General features: G+C 43.8%; 1 long non-coding RNA gene across 1 annotated transcript in view; it reads left to right on the forward strand.

Moving 5' to 3' along the window:
• Positions 1 to 13,924, forward strand: part of LOC129639203 (uncharacterized) — a 270,346-nt gene that overhangs the window by 176,640 nt on the left and 79,782 nt on the right. Inside the window, exon 3 of the long non-coding RNA XR_008708257.1 lies at positions 9,703 to 9,781. This is a non-coding gene — a long non-coding RNA (uncharacterized LOC129639203). The remainder of the gene's footprint in view (positions 1 to 9,702; positions 9,782 to 13,924) is intronic.

Genomic DNA, 13,924 nt, shown 5'->3' on the forward strand with positions numbered 1-13,924 from the left:
AGCTACACCCCTCTTCCCCTCCCCTACCATTCAGTCTGAATGTTCCCAGCTTTTGTGACTTTTCTCGGGAGGAGACCCTGGCTTCTCCTGTAGCCTAATCTCTTGCTCCTTGCCCATGCCACATGGCTTCCTTCTGTCCCTGAAACATGTACAGCATTTTCTTGTCTCAGTGCCTTTGTACTTTTTCTTCCTGCTACCAGAAATGCTCTTCCCTCAGGTAGCAGCCAGGTTTGTTTATTTCTTTCATTTTGCCTAAATATCAGCTCTTCAGAGAGGCCTTCCCTGACCATCGTCTCAAAAAGAAACCCCATTCCCATGTCCATCATGATGTCCCCACCCCCCATATATTTTTCTTCACAGCACACATCACTCCCCCAAAAATGATTAGGTGTCTGTTTATAGGTTTATCTGTCTCTCCCATTAAATGTAAGCACCACGAGGGCAGGGACTGGGCATGTTTTATTTAGCGCTTAGTATACAGTCATTGATTGATTCAATAGGATATGGTGGGGTTTTTAAAAATATTTATTTCTCTGGCTACATTGGGTCTTAGTTGTGGCATGCAGGATCTTTTAGTTGCAGCATGTGGGATATGGTTCCCTGACCATGGATCAAACCTGGGCCCCTTGTATTGGGAACATGGAATCTTAGCCACTGGACCACCAGGGAAGTCCCAGCTATGGTTTTTATTCCTTTCACCATCCTGCTCATTTCTTAGCAGGTTGTCAGTATCCCCATCAAAATGCAGTAGACAGAACTGACAGTGGAAATTGAGCCATGAGGTGACCAAGGCAGAATAAAGCAGGACCAGCCCATTATTCAGTCAGTGAGTATATACTATGAAGCAGCTATCATGCTAGGTCATGAAAGCATTGTTCAGTTGCTCAGTCGTGTCTGACTTTTTGTGACCCATGGACTGCAGCATGCCAGGCTTCCCTGTCCTTCACCATCTCCTGGAGTTTGCTCAAACTCATGTCTGTTGTGTCGGTGATGCCATCCAACCATCTCATCCTTGTTCCCTTCTCCTCCTGCCTTCAATCTTTCACAGCATCAGCGTCTTTTCTAATGAGTCAGTTCTTTGCATCAGGTGGCCAAAGTATTAGAGCTTCAGCTTCAGCATCAGTCTTTCTAATGAATATTCAGGATTGATTTCCTTGAGGACTGACTGGTTTGAACTCCCTGCAGTCCAAGAGACTCAAGAATCTTCTCCAACACAACAGTTTGAAAGCATCAATTATTTGATGCTCAGCTTTCTTTATGGTCCAACTGTCACATCCATACATAACTACTGGAAAAACCATAGCTTTGGCCATGAACAAGCTCAACAGGGTCCCCTGCATCCAGGAATTGAAAGAGACATGTGTACCCCAATGTTCATAGCAACACTGTTTATAATAGATAGAACATGGAAGCAACCTAGATGTCCATCAGCAGATGAATGGATAAGAAAGTTGTGGTACATATACACAATGGAATATTACTCAGCTATTAAAATGAACACATTTGAGTCAGTTCTAATGAGGTGAATGAACCCGGAACCTATTATACAGAATGAAGTAAGTCAGAAAGAAAAACACCAATACAGTATATTAACATATATATATATATATATGGAATTTAGAAAGATGGTAACAATGAACCTATATACGAGACAGCAAAAGAGACACAGATATAAAAAACAGACTTTTGGACTCTGTGGGAGAAGGCGAGAGCAGGATAATTTGAGAGAATAGCATTGAGACATGTATATTACCTTAGGTGAAATAGATGACCAATCCAAGTTTGATGCATGAAACAGGGCACCCAAAGTTGGTGCACTGGGACAACCCAGAGGGAAGAGATGGTGAGGGAGGTGGGAGGGGGGTTGAGGATGAGGAGACACATGTACACCCGTGGCTGATTCATGTCAATGTATGGCAAAAACCACCACACTATTGTAATTAGCCTCCAATTAAAATAAACAAATTAATTAAAAAAAACTTGAAGCTCTTATCATGAGTGCTTTTTGTGCTCAAATGCAAAATCATGTATTTAATCTATTAAATTTCATTGGTCTAAATTCTGTCCATCATTCTTCTAAATTGCATTATTTTGGGATCCCCTTTCAGTCAACCAAGATATTTACTAGTCTTTCTAGCTTTGTGTCATATCCAGATCTATTAAGTGGCCTTCTACTGATGCAAGTTTTCAATAAAGTCACTGATCACGGGGACTTCCTTGGTGACCTAGTGGTTAAGAATCCACCTTCCAATGCAGGGGACGTGGGTTTGATCCCTGGTTGGGGAACTAAGATTGCACATGCCAGGGGGCAACTAAGCCTACACACCACAACTAGAGAAGTTTGTGCACTGCAATGAAGAGCCTGTGCACCACAATGAGGACCCAGCACAGAAAAAAAGAAAAAAATCACTGACCAAGACAGACCTCAATACCACACCACCAGCAGATTACTTCTGGCTCAGTACCCAAGTAACAGTACTTCCAGATGCCTTGATGCTTCCAGATTTTCTGCCTACCGTATTTCCAGGGTTCCCAGTCTGAAACCCTGCCAAAGAAGAAATTAATGTTAATCAGATATGTCTTGTTCCTAGTGAACCTGTTTTGGGTCCCAATAATCATTTATGGCCTTGGCAACCACTACAAATTCTATTAGATATACCTAAACCATACATTTAACGTTCCATTTGGTTCACTTTATTCAATATTAACATCAGACTCACGAATTTGTAATGTCCAGAATCATCTCATCTTTGCCACTTTCGAAAATCAGAATAGGTATCTATTTTCTTGATTTCAAATCCTCTCCTATTTTCTCTGATTCCTCAAACTCTGGCATGATAGCATAATAGTATTCTGTGTGTGTGTGTGTGTGTGTGTGTGTGTGTGTGTGTGTGTGTATCTGTGTCTTCTTTTTTTCTAAGCTCTCTCTTTTGGGGACACTGTCATCTGAGTAAGGACTTTTAAACTCATTTCTATAACTCCTCTGTGTTCTCTTACACTCTCATCTCAATTTTGGTCTTCTGCTGACTCTTAACTAAAGTTCTTTTCTAACCTTCAGCTGAAGCTCATTGCCTTTTTCAGAGAAAACAAAACATTTGGAGTTCTGCTGTTCTTGAATTCCATCAGCATTGCTCCTTCAATCCCTAGCAGCATACCTCTCCCCTGACTTTGTTCTTGCTCAGAACAGAATGAAGCCTCATGCTGTTCCTTAAAGATGCAAAGCATATCCTCAAATTAGGGCCTTGGCATTTCCTGAACCCTCAGCCAGGAATGCTCTTTACCCAGATATTTGCAGAACTTGCCCCTCATTTCATATGGATCTCTTCCCAATTGTCTCCTCATCAGAGAAGTCATCACTGGTTCTGTGGGTGCAACAACACACACATACCCACCCCTGTGGTCACTCACTGCCCCTTACCTTGCTGTTTTTCTTCTCAACAATTATCACCATCTGAAATATTGTTTTGGTTACTGTCTGTCTTGTCCCACTAGAAAATAAGTTGCACAAGAACAAGAATTTTTGTTTTTGTTAATTAATTGCTACAATGGTGCTTGTTACAGAATAAATGCTCAATGAATATTGTTATTAATAACAATGACAATTGTTAAAAATTAATGATGGCTATATTGGAAAAGACTCTGATGCTGGGAGGGATTGGGGGCAGGAGGAGAAGGGGACGACAGAGGATGAGATGGCTGGATGGCATCACTGACTCGATGGACGTGAGTCTGGGTGAACTCTGGGAGTTGGTGATGGACAGGGAGGCCTGGCGTGCTGCGATTCATGGGGTCGCAAAGAGTCAGACACGACTGAGCAACTGAACTGAACTGAACTGATATAGTTTTCTTGGGGCTTCCCTTATAGCTCAGTTGGTAAAAATCAGCCTGCAGTGCAGGAGACCAAGGTTCGATCCCTGGGTTGGGAAGATCCCGTGGAGAAGGAAATGACAACCCACTCCAGTATCCTTGCCCGGAAAATCTCATGGACAGAGGAGACTGGTGGGCTGCAGTCCATGGGGTCACAAAGAGTTGGGCATGACTGAGTGACTAACACTTATTTATTTACTTACATAGTTTTCTTAGAACACTGTCCCATGAGACCTACATGTAATTTTTTCAACATTGAAAATGACTTTGAAGGTCCTAACAACAAGTAATATTGCCATGAGAACAGTGATTAGAAAGCGACTGGAAAACAAAATTTAGATCCTGGAATTTTTATGACTTGATCTATGTGATATGCAAAGCCAGCCTGAAGGTCTAATGCAGGACAACACACATGGGATCATAGTACTCACTGGAATTCAGTGGGACCAGCCTGAATTCAGTGGGAGGCAGAAGGGGCTGCCCTATCTCAAAGGAGCTTATCTGCTAGGAGAGAGGGTGAAGTCATACAGTATACTGAACTGACATTCACTTAGATATACAGGTGTCGATATGGAAAGTAGTCTGTGACATTATGTTAAGTGAAAAAGGTAGAAAATACGTAACATGTACACTATGGTTCTACTTATGTGCTGTTAGAGGATGTGGGGAGAGAGAGAGTATAATGGGATATATTAAAATATTAATATTGTTTTCTCTGAATAGTGTCATTTTATTCTAGATTATTTTTTAAAGTCTTTTAGTTTCTGAGTGATTTTTTTTTTATTTTTTTGTTTTAATTTTTTTATTTTATTTTTAAACTTTGCAATATTGTATTAGTTTTGCCAAATATCAAAATGAATCTGCCACGGGTATACATGTGTTCCCCATCCTGAACCCTAAAATTTACTTTCTTGAAGTATAGTTGACTTACAATGTATTAATTTCTGCTGTACAGCAAAATGATTCAGTTATATATATGTATTCTTTTTCATGTTCTTTTTCATTATGGTTTATCACAGGAGGTAGAAATGATAAAAAAAAAAAGAAAAACCTTTCTGTTGTTTTTTATACCAAATTTATGTCACAGGATATTGAATATAACTCCCTGTGCTCTACAGTAGGACCTTGTTGTTTATCCATTTAATACATAATAGTTTGCACTTGCTAAGTCCAAATCCCTACTCAATTCCTTCCCCCATCACCTTCCCCTTGGCAACCACAAGTTTGTTCTATAGAATCTATTCTGTCTGTGAGTCTCTTTCATAGATAAGCTCTTTTGTATCATTTTTTAGAGGCCATGTTTAAGCAATATCATATATGATATTTGTCTTTGACTGACTTCACTTAATATGACAATCTCTAGGTCTATCCATGTTGCTGCAAATAGCATTATTTCATTCTTTTTTATGGCTGAGTAATATTCCATTGTGGAATTCCCAGGTGGCTCAGTGGTAAAGAATTTACTTTTAATGCAGGAGTCAGACATGACTTGGCAACTAAACAGCAATATTCCACTGTATATATGTAAAACATCTTCTTTATCCATTCCTCTGTCGATGGACATTTAGGTTGTTTCCATGTCTTGGCTATTGTAGAGAGTGCTGCTATGAACTCTTTCTGAAAGATGTGATTTTCCTTTAAAACAATGGATATAGATCATTTCCGCAAAATAATGGAGTCCTCTTTCAAAGGGTCCACAGGGATCTGGGGGAAGTGGTTGCCATGGAGAGTAACTGGAGAACTGGTAAAGAAGGAGGGATAGTTAGTCTTCATGCATTTTGTGTTTATACTAGTTGATATTATACCATGTGCATACTATTGTTTGTAAAGAATGCATGGTTTGTAACTCTTTGATCGTAGATATTATAGGTACTCTATGGGGAGTGTTATAGTGCACCTGACAAGGGAGCAGCTGAAAAGTTATCAAAATTGCTCTGACAGTTCCCTAGAGAAAACAACTATAGGGACTGTGGCTTTAAACCTAATTCTGACCAACAGAGGGAATCATTTGGGAGGCAGAAGTGATAAAACCCTAAAGGAGTGAGTGAAAAAACCACAGTCTTTGCCCTCTGGAAGGGGGATGGCTGAGGCAAGTCTGAAGTCCAAGTCCATAGCATGAGACTCTACAAGAGAAGACAATTCAAAAGGGTTGGGAAGCTTTCTGAAATGCCACCCTGACTGCCACTACAAATGATCTGGGTGGAGGAATACATGGGAGGATTCTTAAGGAAGGCAGAGAATTTGTAGAGGGAAATCACAGAGAAACTTAGATTTTAAAATATGAATCTTGAAGTGAAAAGAAGCTTTTTGTCTAGTGCAGGGAGGGAAGATGGTAACCAAAGAAATGTCAGATGGTCATAGTTGATAAGAAGATCAAAGCAGGGTCAGGGGCAGATGGTAACCAACAGGACTGTGTGTGTGCATTCTTTTGTTGTGGTGCCAAAGGGATGACTGGGAAGAGACCTAAATCAAGTGCGAGGACAAGATCTGCAAATACCTGGGCATCCCAGGCAGAGAGTTCTGCAAATCCCAAGGCTCTGATGTGGAGATATGCTAAGGCATATTTAAGGAATAGCAGGGAAGTGAATGGAGCTGGTTCCTAGTGTGGGAAGAGTGGTGGGACATGAACTCAGAAAGATAGAGGGGAGCCCAATCATATAGGGCCTCATGGCTCTAAGCAAAACTTTGAATTTTATTCTGAGATGGATCGTTAAGGAGAAGTTTCAAGCAGAGGTGTGGCATGAACTGACCGCTACTCAGGACCACTCTGGCTACCATGCTTAGCAGACAACATGAGGACCAGGAATAAGGGGGATATTTTGGGAGGCTAGTCCAGAAATACAGGTGAGGAATGTGAGTTGTTTAGACTGCAGGGCCAGTGACAGGGCTAGGGAGATAGGGTTACATTGTGAATGTATGCTGAAGGAAGAGTCGATAAGATTTCTGATGGGCTAGAAAGAAACTAGTCATGTATGGATGTGAGAGTTGGACTATAAAGAACACTGAGCACCAAAGATTGATGCTTTTGAACTGTGGTGTTGGAGAAGACTCTTGAGAGTCCCTTGGATTGCAAGGAGATCCAACCAGTTCATCCTAAAGGAAATCAGTCCTGAATATTCATTGGAAGGACTGATGCTGAAGCTGAAGCTCCAATACTTTGGCCACCTGATGTGAAGAAATGACTCCTTTGAAAAGATCCTGATGCTGGGAAAGACTGAAGGCAGGAGAAGGGAACAACAGAGGATAAGATAGTTGGATGGCATCACCGATGCAATGGACATGAGTTTGAGTAGGATCCGGGAGTTGGTGATGGACAGGGAGGCCTGGCATGCTGCAGTCCATGGGGTCACAAAGAGTTGAACATGACTGAGCGACTGAACTGAACTGAAATGAAAGATGTTAGAAAAAAAGAGAAAAGTCAGGGGTAACCTGAAGATGTTTGGTCTGAGCAAGTAGATGAATGGTGATCCCATTTATGGAGATGGGAACAGTTGAGGGAGGAACATGTCTTGGAGGGCGGGGTTCAACATGAAGTTGTAGACATACTGAGCTTAAGGTAGCTGCTAAATATTCAAGTGAAGATGTTCTGTTGGAGGTATATATGTGTGTGAAATTTAGGGAATGGTCTTGGTTAGGCATAAAATTTTGGAGTTCTCAGCATATAGATGGTATTTCAATCCAGAGGACTAGAGAAACAAGTGAACAGGGCTGTTACTTAGGCTTTTCTTCCACTTCCATTCCCCTCCCTGGTGCCCTGCCTGCCTCGAATGTGCATCCCTTGCACCTGGACCACAGGCCTAACTCATCACTTGGCCATGTTTCATTGCACCTTTTCAATCTGCTCTGCTCAGAGACCTCTGGCCTTCAGAGCAGAGTATCTCTACACCTTTGACCTTCACCTGACAAAATCCAAAAGGCTGTGGTATTGAATACAGCTAGAGCAAGCAGCCATTTTTTCAAAGGGACGAATTCTGAGGTCCTGAGAAAATCTCTTACCACCAACACATAGGAGCTCCCTTAGATGCTGGCGAAATTGCCCAATCATTCCCTTAATTCAGCTGGGAGAGGGGAGCTCTTTTGTTTGTTGTTGAGGACTCATGACCTCTAGAGGGAACACTCTGCAGCTCACCTCACAGAAAAGCACCTTAGAGAAACTGAACTGTTCAACTAACTCACTAACATCAGTGAATAACCACAGAAAATACTAAGATTATGCTTCACTAGCATCTAATGGGGAGAAGGCAATGGCACCCCACTCCAGTACTCTTGCCTGGAAAATCCCATGGACGGAGGAGCCTGGAAGGCTGCAGTCCATGGGGTTGCTAAGAGTCGGACACGACTGAGCGACTTCACTTTCACTTTTCACTTTCATGCATTGGAGAAGGAAATGGCAACCCACTCCAGTGCTCTTGCCTGGAGAATCTCAGGGATGGGGGAGCCTGGTGGGCTGCCGTCTATGGGGTCACACAGAGTCGGACACGACTGAAGCAACTTAGCAGCAGCAGCAGCAGCAGCAGCATCTAATGGCTGGTTTTAGAGGGGAAAGAGACAAGAGGGTAGGAGAAGCAGAAGAAAAGGTGGGGACTCATTATACTCCTACTGTGTACCAAGTAGTGTGCTAGGCCATATACACAACATCATCAGCTCAATAATGAACCTTTCCACAATTCTGTGAGGGAGCAATCACTGGACCCAGTTTCCAGGTGAAGAGTGTGAGGCTCAAAGGGTTGAAGTCACTTGCCCAGACTCAGCTCTTTAGTTGGCAGGTGGTGTAGCCAGTTCCTTCCACCTGGAGTCCACCTGGACTCCCAACTCTTGTGACCCTGTATCCCTCTGCTGCCCTGACAAGGTCAAGCGGAGAGTGTTCATCAGAGGCCACATTCTGGGGCTCTGGGCTTCACAGTATTTATTACCTGTTACTCACCTCTTTGAAATGTTGATTAGCTGTTGTTCCCAGCTTGTCAAATGCTTTCATCCTTTAACCTTGAAAGGGTGTTTTTTTTTTTTTTCCTAAATAGGGCACCCACTGTTTCACACCAAGCTGCAAACTATTTTCTACCCTCAGGTCAGATAAGCAGAGTCAACTAAGGTTTAGGGAAAGCCCAGCCTGTCAGGTCCCCATGCTCCCAGTGGTAAAGGCTTAGACTCCTGTTGAAATGCAGCCGCCCCTAACATCGATGTTGTCAGATCTTTGCAAGCCTAGGGGATGTGAGTGTCTGACCTTTTGCTAGGACAGGTATACATAGGGAGTGATGTCCTAATTGTACCCGAGACCACAGGAACCTTGGAAGCAGGCTGACCCCGCCAGGACTTCCTGCTCCTTCACCGGTGTGCATCCCTGCCATCAGGTGGGAATAAGGCAGTTTACACAGAGGAGGTGACTTCAGTTCAGCAACAGGGGACCAGAGCCACGTCTAGAAGGCTGTGTGCCTTTGTGGCTGGTGATGGGGCATCAGGGAGTTGGAACAGGATCTTTGGGCTGATGGGTAAAGCAGAACTGCTTCTTCTGGGGTCTGATGGTCAGGGATATGCTTTCTACCTTCCTCCCCTGGAACCAATGAACTGTATTCAAGTGGAACTTGCACTTCCCAGGCAGTCCAGGGGCCCTCTCTAGATCCAAGCAGAATAGTCAAAAGTCTTTTCTTCTGATGTTGTGAGAATAAAACAGTGCGTCATATTTATTCCTTTCTCTTCCAAGAAAGCTCTCCTGGTCTCAGTTGAAATTAATGTTCCCTCCTCTCACTCCTGGAGCCCCTTGCTTGCACTTCTCCGCCAGTGTTCCCAAGCACCATCCTTATTAGCATTATTTATGGGCACTCCTGTCCTCTCTTCCAGATCACGAGCTCCCGGAGGGCAGAAACCACAGTTTATTCATCTCTATCCCCCAGGGACTGCGTGCAGGGCCCTGCACATGGTAAGGACTCAGTAACTGCTGGTTGAATTGAATTATTACTCTCCGCTGCTGTTGTTGTGATTGGCATTCATTTATTTAATCCATTTGCCCCTTAAGAATCTCCTGCCAAGACTCAAAAGCAAAGGCACCCAAGTACAACGACACGTTTTTTAGCAGTTGATGGTTCGGGATGGTTTTATTTTAAATCGGCCCAAATGAAAAGCCATGTTTTCTTGGGTCTGGCCAGCCAGACAGAAAAGGTTATCAGCAGATTAAGAGAAGTGTTCTCAAACAGCATCAAGTGTCTTTCAGTGTGTCCAATGGGTGGAGAGCTTTGTGTGGCCTCAAAAGCTGGCTGGAAGGCTACTTGGATTCATTCTGACATATGTCATATTTTGGAGAGAGGTGTTGAAAGCAGAGTCAAACAGACAGCCAGTCAAAGTGCCGCTTGGTGCGCTGGAATGGGCCTTACATGAAAGCCTGAGTGAGCGGCTCGCAGAACAAGGCTGCCCCCCGGGTCTTCCCCGGGAGCTACTTGAAAAGCTGAGAAGTGTTCAGGAGTTCTCATCACTTGGGGACATTCCCTCCATTCCACAGTGGGCAGCGGGCCTCCAGGACACTTTGTACCGACTACATTCTAGCTGTCAGGTTGACTTTATCTTCCACCTGTTGATGGTACCCATCGAAAACAGCCCATCTTTGTAGACTGACACATTTAGGAACTCCGTGGCTTATAAAGTACGGATTCCTCCTGCTGTGATGAGAGAATTAGACATGAAGAGAGAAGATTTAGTATCTGCAGCGCCAGAGGCAAAGACTCAGGCAGGCAGGCAAGAGAGAACATTTACAGCACACCAGCTGTGTGTCTGGTCTTGGGCTGGTGGTAACCAAAGCAGATGCGATGCCAGCCCTGGTTACATTTATAGCTCAGTGGAAGGGGAGGGGGACTTGAGTGGAAGTGCAGAAGGCATGTGGAGGGGCACGGGACAGGTCTTAAAGAATTACACATGGCGTGAACCAAGTACACAGAAAATAAGAGCTCTGATGGAGATGCTAAGAAAGCATGTAAAAGTCAGACCCAGGCTGAAGGGTCAGGGCAGGATTTTCTGAGGGAATACGTTTTAAACAGAGATCCGAAGGATTAGTAGGAATTAATTAAGTGAGGTATGTGTGTGCATGTTGGAGGGGCTAGTGTTTAGGGAAATGGGACCGCATTTCCCATAGTCCTGCAGTAGACTAGACATGGTACATGTGAGGACCTAGAAGAGGGCCGGGATGCTTGTGGCTTCCCTGATGGCTCAGACGGTAAAGGATCCGCCTGCAATGTGAGACCTGGGTTCAAGACCTGGGTTGGGAAGATCCCCTGGAGGAGGGCATGGCAACCCACTCCAGTATTCTTGCCTGGAGAATCCCATGGACAGAGGAGCCTGGTGGGCTACAGTCCTTGGGGTCGCAGAGTCGGACACGACTGAACGACTAAGTACGGCGCACATAGCATATGCCTGCGGCATGGGGAGTGGGAGTGGTGAGAGATGAATCTGAAGAAGTGAGCAGCAGCTGGACTGTGCAGGGCCGCACCTCAGAGCCTTGTTTAACTGATGAAATTGAGGGGAAAGGCGCTAAGAAATAGCTTTCAAAGACTACCCAGTGGTTAAAAGAAATGAACCACTCATATATATGCTACAACCTTCACATATTGTACTAAGGGAAGAAAACCAGTGAAGAAAGATCACATGTTTTATGATTCTATTTATGTGAAATGTTTAGAAACAGCAAATCCATAGAGAAAGAAAAGCTAGGAGTGGGACTAGGGAAAATGGGAATAAGAGATATTTTGAGGCTGACAGACAGTTCTTGAATTGTGGTGATGATTGTACAATCCTGTCAATGTATTAAACATCACTGAAGGATACACGAAAGCTAAAACAATTTTAAAAAGAAATGAGCCTTCTGCTCTCCCATGGAGGAATATGAGACACATAGAGAAAAGAACCCTGCCTCCTGTGCAGCCTCGCCCACCCTCCCCCCAAGACCATGCAGCTCTCAGACTGCATGCCTGGTCTCTAGGGGCAAAAGAGGATGTCTGTTCATTTCCTTGGTGCCCTTAGCCCCATTTGGATAGTGGGCACAAGGAGATCACATCTGCAGAGCTATGTATGAATTGGGCACACAGTGGGGATGGTTCATTATGCAAGAGGTGGCTGTCATCTTTGTAGATGGGGAAACAGAAGTGTCCATGACCAGCCATTGGGAGAGAGTTATTAGAGTCCAATGAACATCTCTGTTTTTCCAGAAGCCACTCTCTCACATTGGTTCCTGGCCAGAGAGCCAAGGGGGAGCTGGTCCATGATAAGAATTAGGAGCTAACTGCTCATCCAGATGTTATGGGGGCTGGCAGTACCATCATTGACGAGCCTCCATCGTCCCTCAGCCACTTCTGAGGACAGCCTCCATCTGTTAAGTCTCAGCAGCTTTCATGGGTAATAGTGACCTAATTGAGGAACTGAGAGTGAAATCAGGGGGAAATCTGTGGCTCAGTCACTAGAATAGTGACTTTCCTGGACCTCAGATCAGAGACAAAAGATCATAACTGATTTCCTGCTCTTCTCAAGGGAACCGTTTCTAATAGTTGAAAGCAGTCAAGCTGACAGAATGAATTGGCGCTCCGACCCAACAGTCCTTGGGGAGAGTACTATGAAAGGCCACTAAGTTGTTACATTTGTATAATTAAATCTAACATTTTGATCAGTTTGACAAGCACAGTGTTGTCTGTTGCCTTCAAGATCTGTAGAGCAACTCTCTTTTCCCATCATGCTGACTCTCATTGGCAACAGAATTTTCTATGGAAATTGTAAAGGGACAAGAATGGAATTAAAGAAAGTGATAAGAATGCCGAGGGGCATAACTTTAAAAGAATGAATGAGTTTTTGAATCACGGGCACTCTATGTAACAAATCTACTACCTGGGAAGGCACTTCACATATGCCTTTTGCTGGAATCCAGATTAACTTGAAGGAACAGACCCTCTGCTCTCCTAATTTCTCTTTGCTAAAGTTAGCAGTGACTGCCACAAAAAAGGGTTCCGTTGGACAAGACCACCATCTGTGGCTGGTGCAAGTTTACACAGAGTCTCTAGTGTGCTACTGAGGTGCTCTCTATGGAACTTTGGTTTGACTGACTTGACTTCTAGGTACTGAGTGTCCTCTCCTTCCACTCCTGTCCACCCCTACCCTCCATTCCATTAAGAGCAGAACTACATCTTTTGTATTTACTGGCTCCTCCTTCCTCTTTCTTGTCTTCCTTCTGACCATCAGCAGGATGCCAAAGGAAAAGAGACTCCTTATCATTACCTGCAGAGATTACCAAAAATTAAGAGTCAGAATTTGGAAGAAGATAAATTCCTGTTTGAATGACTTTGGGAAAGTTGTTCATCCACTGTAAGCCTTCTTTTCCTCATTTGTAAAATTAAAATAATAGAACAAACCTCACAGGATTGTTGTGAGACTAAAAGTGAAACCTGTAAAGAAACCTTAAAACACTCCCTATGTCACAGTAATTGTTCATGCGGTATTCAAGCGGCCACTGGATTAAATACCTGGTCTGTGTAGGCAATGCTTCAGGGCATAGGGTACATTACGTGGGGTTCATATGAGTGTATGAAAAGGCAACATGGTATCGTGGAAAGAACATGAACTTGGAATCACAAATCTGGGTTCCAGTCACCACTCTGCCTTTTACTTTGTGTGTGACCTCAGACAGGTTACGTGAACTCTCTTATCCTGTTTGTTCATCTGCAGCATATAAATCATGACACTTTTTATGGTTCTCCTGGTAACTAAGTGAGATGATGCACATGAGAGCCTCTCAAATCTCCTGGGGGCATGCCTGTAGCCTAGCTGTTGTTCTTGTTCAGTCATTAAGTCCTGTCCGACTCTTTGCGACCCCATGAACTGCAGCACCACAGGCTTCCTTGTCCTTCACTATCTCCCAGAGTTTGCCCAAGCTCGTGTCCATTGCATTGGTGATGCCATCCAGCCATCTCATCCTCTGACACCCTCTTCTCCTCCTGCCCTCAATCGTTCCCAACATCAGGGTCTTTTCCAATGAGTCAGCTCTTCACATCGGGTGGCCAAGTATTAGAGTTTCAGCTTTAGCATCAGTCCT

Source organism: Bubalus kerabau, chromosome X, assembly GCF_029407905.1.
Source record: "Bubalus kerabau isolate K-KA32 ecotype Philippines breed swamp buffalo chromosome X, PCC_UOA_SB_1v2, whole genome shotgun sequence".
Taxonomy (NCBI): Eukaryota; Metazoa; Chordata; class Mammalia; order Artiodactyla; family Bovidae; genus Bubalus; species Bubalus kerabau.